Below are 10,087 nucleotides of genomic sequence, written 5' to 3' on the forward strand. Positions count from 1 at the left end.
GCCCGGTGTGTACCCTTCTGAGACCCTTGGTTCTGCTTCCTGTCCTAGGTGGACTGAAGAAGCCCCCCCCCCCCCCCCCGTGGCTGCTTTTGCTGCTTCACAAGGTGGTTTTTCACCTCCATCCCCCCTCCATTCCTGTCCCTTGTTTTTTGCTACTGAAGGTGGGGTATACCTGTCTGTCCAGTAGAGGCAGCTCTGATCCCCTGAACATAGCTCTCCCTGCCATTGCCTCTCTGGGGAAGCATAGCTGTGGCTGAGTAAAGTCAGGGTGAGTCCCTCAGCCCAGGGGTGCTCTGAGCAAGAGCTGAGAACCCCCTTCTCCTCCCCCCCGCCCCAACACACACATCGGTACCTGTCACCCAGGCCCACTGAATCCAAGAAACTATGGGCCTCAGGGGATTTCTGTCTGGTCTCCAAGAGCAAGTGCTCCTGCCTGTGGTTGAACTGGGCACCGTCCTTTCCTTTGAGCCTGAGGAACCTGACCAGCCAGATGGCACAGATTTGGGCATTTTTATGGGCATTTTGCCTTTCCTGTGAGTCTGAGGTTTCCTGCAATTGCTGTATAACAGATTACTCCAAACTTTGTGGCTTAACAGCAAAACAGTTTGCTCACAAGTCTGCCAGCCCAGAACTTAAACACAGCACAGCGGGTGCCTGCTCTCTGGCTGGGTGGCACAGTCACGATGATGTCGTCAGTTGTCTCGGCCGGTTTGGCCCTTTAGTCTGGCAGTGGCTGGGTCAACTCCAACAGGGCCACAAGTCTGAGTTCCTCAGTTCTCCTCCACGCAGTCTTAGGGCACCTCCCCCCACGTGACCTCCACATGGCCCTTCCATGTGGCCTCTCCACGTGGCCTGACTTGCTACATGGTAGCTCAGGGCTCCCCAAAGTGCAAACGCAGAATCCAAGGAGTGTTCCTCCAGCACTGCCCAGAGCTGGTACAACGTTCCCTCCGTCACGCTCTATTCTTGTAAGCAGCCCAGATCCGAGGACGAGGACCTTGGCTCCTAGGAGGTGTGGGCTCGTGCGCCACCTCTGTAACCTGCTCCACATGTGCTGTCCTTCCAGGTGGCACCGATTCTTCCAGGGACGGAGGTTGGCCCTGCCCTCAGCATCCTTCAGAGCGGCTGGCTCCTGGGAGTTGCTTAACCTGCTTCTGTCTTATCGAGAAAGGACAGTTGGAACCACAGGTACCACGTGGCCCTCGGAGCGGGTCTGCCATTCTGCTAGCCCCTTTGTCATCAGGAGGTTTCCTTTGCACTGGTTTGAGCCACGCTCCCATTTTACAGATGAGAACACTGAATCTCATCTGAGCTTTTCGCTTATACGCTGGCTAAAGGCCATATAATAAATCAGCAGATTAGGTAAAAGAGCCCAGGCTCTCATTTGTATTGAAAACTAGGGAAATAGATGTACTTTTCAGAAATTCTCTCCCTGGCCAACTTGTCTGGACTGCGTCTAATCCGCGAAGCAAGAGATGTCACGTTTCCTTCCACGGCCCCCCTTCCTCCAGCCATGCCTGCCTATTTCTCACACCCTTTGCTCGAACCCAAGAATGAGGTAAAGGGTGGTGGCAGCCGTTTGCAAATACAGCTTACTCAAGGTGTGATAAAACCAGTTCCTCGAAGGACAGGAGAACCCCTCAACTCCTCTCCCCACACAATATTTGGGAATGAATACTTTCTTAGTGTAAGTATGTCCCGAATATTGCATGGGACATACTTATACCAAAAAAAAGTACTCATTGTTTATCTGGAACTCACATTAACTGGGCATTGGGTATTGTATCTGGCAACCCTACTTGGAGAGTTAAAGTATAAAACTAACACATGGATCAGAACTAAGACATGTAAAGTCACTTTAAGAAGTCAGAATGGGTTTTTCAGCAACACTTGCCTGGAATTAGAGAAGGTAAGAAAAGCATATTTACAAAAACACTTCGAACCTTCTCTTGTAACATATCTTAAGAATGTGCCAGTTGGAAAGAGAGTTTGTCGACAATAGAAAATGGAGGGTCAGAGACAAACCTTGGCTATTTTCTTTCTTTCTCTCTTTTTTTTTCTGGGGGCTGTGTTTATGGGGAAGACCTGACAGAGGGCATGGTCTTTACAAAACTGGGAACAATATAAATTTAAAAATAATAATATGTGTGTGTGTGTGTGTGTGTGTGTGTGTGTGTGTATGCACTGAGTGGCCAGATTATTATGACCACCTGATGTTTGTAGGCAAATTAGCTATAATTTTGCGCTGAAGTTGCTAGAGGGCCAGACCATTATAAACGCCTGAATAGCACAACATACCTAAGTATCATTACTGATCAAGTTCATCCTATCATGTTGATGGCGTATCTCAATGGAGATGGCTTCTTCCAACAAGACAATGCGCCATGCCACGGTGCTCGTATTGTGCAGGAGTGGTTTTAAGAACATGAGGGAGACTTTACCTTGCTTAGGTGGCCCCCATAATCACCAGATCTCAATCCAATTGAGCATTTGTGGGACAAAGTTAAAAGAGCCATCAGGCAGCTGGTTCCACAACCATCAAATCTCATAGAACTGGACAGTGCTATTCATCAGGCATGGTGTCAGATCCCTCACATCACCTTTCAACATCTCGTGGAGTCAATGCCAAGAAGAATCGCGCAGTGTTGAAGGCAAAAGGTGGCCCAACAAAGTACTGATGGGGTGGTCATAATAATCTGGCCACTCAGTGTGTGTGTGTGTGTGTGTGTGTGTGTGTGTGTGTGTGTGTGTGTGTGTGTGTGTGTATACGCTGTGAAAAACTCAGATGAGATTCAGTGTTCTGTATATATATTATACAGAGATGTAGTCCTGCAGGGGGTGAGCCACCAGCCAGAGAAATTGGAAGTACTACCTAGTCCCGCCCCCTACATCTGTGGGGTGCAGGAGGTGAAGTTCATGTTGGCTACACTTTCAGGTCTGGGCAGCTCTGATGTCACCGTGGAGATACTTACCAGGCCTTGGAGTGACAGGGGCCATTGGGGTCACCCCACGAATTCCCCATGTTTACCAGGAAGATGTGTGAGAACTTGGCTTCCCATGCTTCCTGGGAGTGAGTGGGCTGGTTTAGGAACATAGGGACACATTCAACCCTCTGAGGGCCACGATCAAATAGCATTGGCGCCTTTTCTACCCCCTTCTCTCTGTGCTGGATCACCCCCAGGGACACCCGATGTCAGTGAGCTGTGTTTTACTTCAACGACTGCTCTGTTTTTCTGGTTGCTACTACAGCAAAGGGCAGAATCCATTCCTTCAGGGTCTGAGTGCGGAATCATAACAAGTAGCCTTTCTTGGGTGCATGCTGCACCTTATGTAACCCTCATAACAGTGCTCTGTCCGGTTTCAGAGATAAAGCAATGCCCTCAGAGGTTTACACAGCGCCCTGTCCCAGGCCACACACCCCGGTAAGTGGCACAGCTGGGACTCCAACCCATGGCTTCTTCCCATGATTACAATGATGTGTTGATGTGTGTGTCCTTGTTAATCCTCACCTGAGGATATTTTTCCCATTGATTTTTAGAGAGAGTGGACTGGAGGAAGGGAGGTAGAGAGAGAGAGACATCAATCTGAGAGAGTCACATTGATTGGTTGCCTACCACAGGGTCCCCGACTTGGCTGGGGATCAAACCTGCAACCCAGGTTTGATCATGCCCTTGACTGAAAGTCGAACCCAAGACCCTTGGGTGTGCTGATCAACACTCTAACCACTGAGAAACACAGGCCAGGGCCATGATTACTGACCATAATTAATATTTTGGCAAACATCTTCTTTACACACAAACACGCGCATGTTTTTATGTAAATAGGCTCAAGTGATATACTATACTGTTTGAAACATTTTTTAAAAAAGTTCAAGATCTTGGGGACATCCTTCCATGTATGTGCCCCTGGCTGCCATGTATGAAACCATGCCTAGGGAAGCTTTACACACTAACAAATACCTTGACAAGTCAGAAAACAAGCTCAAGAAGACTCCAGATAAGAAATCCAAATATCAAGGAGGAAGAAATATTCGCCCTTGAAGGGAAGTAACGTCATCACACCCGCTTGCTCTCCGGGGTGGCAATAAAAGCCTAGTCCGTTTGGAAACCACTTTATAGCTACCCACATCGGGTAGAACCTCTCGGCTTTGTGTTTTATGAGCAGACGGAAGTTATTTGAGTTTCCATTTAGAACACTTTACCCAGGTGATCCTGAGTCAACAGAGGTGTGTGTGTATAAAAGGAAAGACTTTAGGAGAAAATTCGAGAGAAGGGGCTGCACGGGAGTAAGAGGATTACCTAGCAAGCTGTATTTGTCACCTGCTGTTTCAGAAGCCGGGGACTGTCGGGACTGCCACCCTTCTGGCAAACACGATGATCAATCTCCAGGGTCCATCTCAGCTTCCTTTGCAGGAGGATGTGCCTCTCTCCAAACCATTCGTTCCAGGGAGAGTTCCCGGCCCAGAGAGCTAAACCATGCAGTGACTCACCTCAACAGGCCTTTTTGTCAGAGAACATTCATTCCCATAATTAGAACTTGTGACTGACACGTCCAACCACGAGGACATATCACAAGTGCTTGCCGTGAGCGCTGTTCCTTAGCCAAAATGGACCTGGTAAATGTCAGGGCCGTGTGTTTGCCTGTGGGCTTTTGCCATGCTGCCGTAACTGTGGTCAGGTTCTTTCTGATGTAAATGGTTAGTTGGAAGGGGCTTTCCCCCAGTCTTACTTAACCCTCTCAACAACCCCACCAGGTTCTTATTGTCCCATTTTGTGGATAGAGACTCAGGTTCAGGGAGGTGCCCTGACCCATGTGGCCCTGTGGTTAGAGCGTTGGGCCCGCGCACTGAAAGGTCCCAGGTTTGATTCCTGGTCAGGGGCACTTCCTGGGTTGCGGTTTGCTCTCCGCCCCCAGTCAGAGCGCATGGGGCTGGAGGCAGCCAGTCAATGTGTCTCTCTCACATGATGTTTCTCACTCCCTCTTCCCCTCCCTCCCTCTCCCTCTCCTTCCCCTCTCCTTCCCCTCTCCTCCCCCCTCCCGCCCTCCGTCCCTTCCACTCTCTCTGAAAAGGAAAAAGCAATGGAAAAGAGTGTCCTCAGGTGAAGATTAAAAAAGAAAGTGGTGTCTGAGACTGGCTGGGGGTGGGTGCTGGGTGCTGGGTGCGGGGTGTTGGTAGTGCCTCGACTTGAACCTGGGTCCGTTGACCATGGATTCTGCTCTCTCTCCTGTGGTGCCCAAGCCTGAGCCTCTGTGAACAAGGTGGATTTAATCCTCGCAATCTCTACGGAGTCCCCGCCCCAACAACACCAAGGCCGTTGGCCCTGTCTGTTCCCTCAGGGCACCCAGCGCCTGCTTGGCTGACTGGTGCCGCTGAGCAGCCCAGAAAGAATGTGACCCAGGAGGGTAAGAGGAAAGTTGCAGAAGGGGGAGTGCGCTGTGGTGTCAGATGCCCGGGGCGATGCGGCTGACCGTCCCACGCTTTGTTGTCACTCTGTGCCTTTGGTATGTGCTGTTCCCTCAGCCCGGACTGGACGGTCCAGTCCTGGCCAGTCCGTACTCCTCTAAGACTCAGCCACAAACATGGCGTTTCTCCCCCACAATAGAAGTGTCATTTTTTAAAATATAACACAGAATCGTTATTTAAAATAAAAATACAGGCCCTAGCTGGTTTGGCTCAGTGGATAGAGCATTGGCCTGTGGACTGAAGGGTCCTGGGCTTGATTCTGGTCAAGAACACATGCCTGAGCGTGCAGGAGGCAGCCTATCGATCGATGATTCTCTCTCATCACTGATGTTTCTATCTCTCCCTTCCCCTTCCTTTCTGAAATCAATAAAAAATATATTCAAAAAAGATAAAATTTTAAACTAATTTTATGAATACATATATGTAAATGCTATACCTAACATTTATAATTTACATATTTTTTGTATTTGCAATTATATATATAAAATATGTAAATTTGTGTATAAAAATGTAAAATGCCAAAATGGTATCATACTATGTATAGGTTTTGTAACTCACATTTTCACTCACTATATAATAGATACATTTTATGCTGATAGTATAGTTTTAAGTAAATTTTATATAATATATTGATTGATTGATTTCAGAGAGAAAGGGAGAGGGAGAGATAGAAACATCAATGATGAGAATCGGCTGCCTCCTGCACCATCCCTTACTGAGGATCTAGCCTGGAAACTCGGGCATGTGCCCTGACTGGGAATCAAACCGTGACTTCTTGGTTCATAGGTTGATGCTCAATCACCACGCCACACCAGCCAGGCAGATTTAAATAAACATTTTAAATAAAGTTTTAAAAAATATAAAACTAGCAGATGCTCATTGCAAAATTTTTTTTTAATAATACTAAAAACCCTATATAATAAAAGGCTAATATGCAAATCGACTGAATGGCAGAACAACCGGTCGCTATGACATGCACTGACCACCAGGGGGAAGACACTCAACACAGGAGCTGCCCCCTGGTGATCAGTGTGCTCCCACAGGGGGAGTGCCACTCAGCCAGAAGCTGGGCTCACAGCTGGTGAGCGCAACAGTGGTGGCGGAAGCCTCTCCTGCCTCTGCAGCAGCACTAAGGACCCCTCGAGGGATGTTCCACGGCTGGCTTAGGCCCGCTCCCCAGCAGTCGGACATCCCTCGAGGGGTCCCGGACTGTGAGAGGGCACAGGCCAGGCTGAGGGACCGCCCCCCCCCCCAGTGCACGAGTTTCGTGCACCGGGCCTCTAGTATAATATAAAGAAAGTAAACAGCACAGAAAACCCTCCTTCTAGGGAGAGCCATTATGACTGTTTGGCAAACATCTTCTTTACACACACACACACACACACACACACACACACACACACCCATGTTGTGATATAAATAGGCTCAAATTATATATATATTTTGAAAACTTTTTAAAAATCCAGCGAGATCTTGGTGATATCCTTCCATGTTAATAAATATAGTGTGGGATCAGTCTTTTAAATGACTACCTAGTATATTATTATGAGATTCATTTGCCTGAACTGCTAAGGATGAGCATTCATATAGAGTGTTCCTTCTGGCAAGGGAATGAAATACATGGAAAAATCAGTATGTACAATTTTTGAGGTTCCATATGATCACAGTTAAGTAAAAAATGGGCCCACATCAGGATCTAAAGTTCAGCCATTGGTCACACAGGTTATTTCTGGGCAGAAGGACAGGAGTGATTTTGTTCTTTTGTCTACTCTTCTGTCCGTCCAGATTTTTTATTATAAGCCTGTGTTACTAATAGTCTTCATTGCATTGACTCAAGTAGAAATGTCTTTTTCAGAGTTTTTTGGGGTTTGGATATGTGGATAAGGGATGGTACACCTGCACTGCTAACAACTTGTTTTTTTGTTAATCCTCAACTCCATTGATTTTTTAGAGAGAGTGGAAGGGACAGGGAGAGACAGAGAAACATCAATGTAAGAGAGAATCATTGATTGGTTGCCACCCACACGTGCCCTCCCACACCCCCCAGGCCCAAGGATTGAGCCTGCAACTGAAGTACCTGCCCTTGACCGGAATTGAGCCCAGGACCCTTCAGTCTGCGGGCCAACGCTCTATCCACTGAGCCAAACCGGCCAGGGAAGCAGAAATGTATTTTACATTGCACAAGAAATAACGGGTTTTTTTTTTTTTTGTCAAAGTGCCAACTCTGGCGATGCTCTTCTTTCCTGTTTCCTCTGCACCACACTTGGTCCTGTCACCGGCCACTCTCTTGTCATGTCTTCATCCCCTCCATCCTGTCCCTGAGTCAGCACCCCACAGGTGCTCAGTGGGCGTTGCTGACTGACTTGGAGCGTGAATCGGAGGCGGGGTGCTCATGGCTCATGGTCCTAGGGTGGCCCCCTCAGATGGCACCCGCATTGAACACAGCCTGGGCGTCTCCACGTTGTGAGAAAGAAGCCTGGCGGGTCACATAGGGGCAAGGAGGCCCGTGTAGCCTCAGGCACATCAGAAGGAATGGAGCGGGCAGCCATCTGTTCTCAGCTCCCAGCAAAGACCTGGCCAGAGGGAAGCTTGGTGCTCCTGGGCAGCAGCTGCCCCCGCCCCCAGAAGGTCTCTGAGGACGCAGAGGATGTCTTCAGTTTTTCCATCCAGGTCACTGACTGAGTGGGCTCTCTACTACGTTTGGTTAGTGCTGAGACACTTCCTCTTTCGTCTGTGCCTCAGTTAAGGCCTCCCCGCCCCCGCCTTCGTGAAGACTGAGAAAGGGGAACATGGGAGAAAAACTCAAAATTTCAGATGGAGCTTCAGCCTGGGAACTGCCCTTCCCCGGCGGCTGGGGAAGTCGCCCAGGGGACCATGGCACCCCCAGAGGTCACGGGGGCCGCTTGACCTGCCCTTTCTCCCTCCCCTCAAGCCAACAGTCTGAGCTCCCACCCAACGAGTGCTAAATGCTGCGGAGGATTCTGGGGACCCCCATGCCTGCTTTTGGGGAGTGACCATCTTAAAGTAAAAAACTGATGCCTGCTTTTGCTCATTTTGTGAGTTTACTGTATGCATTTGCAGGATAAATATAGACACTCCTATGTGTATATATAGGTCCTCACGCAGGCACCAGGCGGGAGCTTTGGGAGGCTGTCAGCACAGAAAACAACTTGCCTGACGAGAGAGCAGAAAACTGCAAAAGGCCGCGGCCCCAGAGGCCTGAACCACTGCTTAGCCATCTGCAGCGTGATGGATGATAAGCATCTATGTGCACCAGTGAGTTGAAAGAAAACTGTAACTGTTCCGGGAAACAGCAACCGAAGTCACAAATCATAAATAATAAAAGATAGAAAAATCCTCTTTTAACCTAATGGACTGAATGACTTCTTGCTTTGTATTTCTGCTAATGGCCCCTCTCCCCTGGCACTACCGGAGCTGGCCCACTACAGGCAAATCAAGCCTCAGTCTGCAAGCAGGACCTGGTCCAAAAGAGCATTTATAAGGTGCTTGTTTGGAGCTTGTGTTTTCCCTGGAAACCATCTTCCCAGGGTGCCCGGTTCTCAGGGTCGCTGCCTGGCGCCATTGAGCCCCTACTGTCCCTGGGCGCTGGGCCTTTGAGGGCAGGAGGGAGAGAGCAAGTCAACTCTGGCTGTCCACCTACAGCCCTGGCTCTGGGTACCATTTAAATGTAAGTCAGCTTCCTTTTCCATCTTCCCACTCCCTCGTGGCTTTCAGGTCCCTGTGCCCTCACCTGTAGCACAGCACCCTCCCCATTCTCTGGGCTGCTCTCCTGCTGGGGGACTCCTGACCACAAATGGCCCACCTGTCCCCACTTCCTGACTAATTAGACTACCATTTCCTCCATTCAGCTGGTATCAGGTCAGGGCTAGAGAAAAAGCCAACTAGCAGATAGGAGATCATGCTAGCAGATAGGAGTTCATGCTAGCAGATGCATGACTGAAACCCTCCTCATGTTTCCTCATGTTAAAACAGGTTGCTTGTGACCCTTGAGAGTCATTGTGGGCAGGAAGGTCGAGGGGGTGTGCAAAGGGGGTTTAAAAGTGCAGAATCTCTGCACGCTCATGAGTGGGGCTACTCACACCACCCAGCTCCCAGAGCACTGGCAGTTAGTTAGGAAAGAATCCTTCCTTGGAACAAACAGGATGGTCACAGGTTCAGACACTGGGTACTCATTCTCCGCTCAGTGATTTACTAGTAGCTGGCTCTCTGGCCACCTCCCAGAAACTCCACAGTGGATACGCCACTCGCATGCACACAGAACCATCAACCAGCTTTTTGTGGCTCACGATGAAATCTCGACAGACAGCCAAGGATCGCCAGATGTTTGTGGAAAGTTCTAACATGGGGGGGCGGGGGGAGCAAACAGCAGAACAAAAACGTTAAAAGTAGCATAGTTAATATCCACAGAGAGTGAGAGGAGATGTCTTACCCACGAAAGGAGAAAGGCTGCAAAATAAACAATCAGAACAAGAAAGGGCTTCTGGCTATTGGAGAATACAAAGTTTGAAAATAAATGTTCAAAAGAAAAGGAAGAAGGTAGTTGATGAAAACTTCAGAAAATGGTACAAAATGATATATGGAAACTATGAAAGATAAAATCAG

At 48.8% G+C, this 10,087-nt stretch overlaps 1 long non-coding RNA gene across 1 annotated transcript; it reads left to right on the forward strand.

The window, feature by feature from the left end:
- The first annotated feature begins 2,924 nt into the window (after positions 1-2,924).
- On the forward strand, positions 2,925-9,308 carry LOC132218617 (uncharacterized). Its single transcript, XR_009449230.1, has 3 exons — positions 2,925-3,070; positions 5,240-5,403; positions 8,579-9,308. It is a non-coding gene; the product is annotated as an uncharacterized LOC132218617 (long non-coding RNA).
- Positions 9,309-10,087: the final 779 nt, after the last annotated feature.

Source organism: Myotis daubentonii, chromosome 16 (assembly GCF_963259705.1).
Source record: "Myotis daubentonii chromosome 16, mMyoDau2.1, whole genome shotgun sequence".
Taxonomy (NCBI): Eukaryota; Metazoa; Chordata; class Mammalia; order Chiroptera; family Vespertilionidae; genus Myotis; species Myotis daubentonii.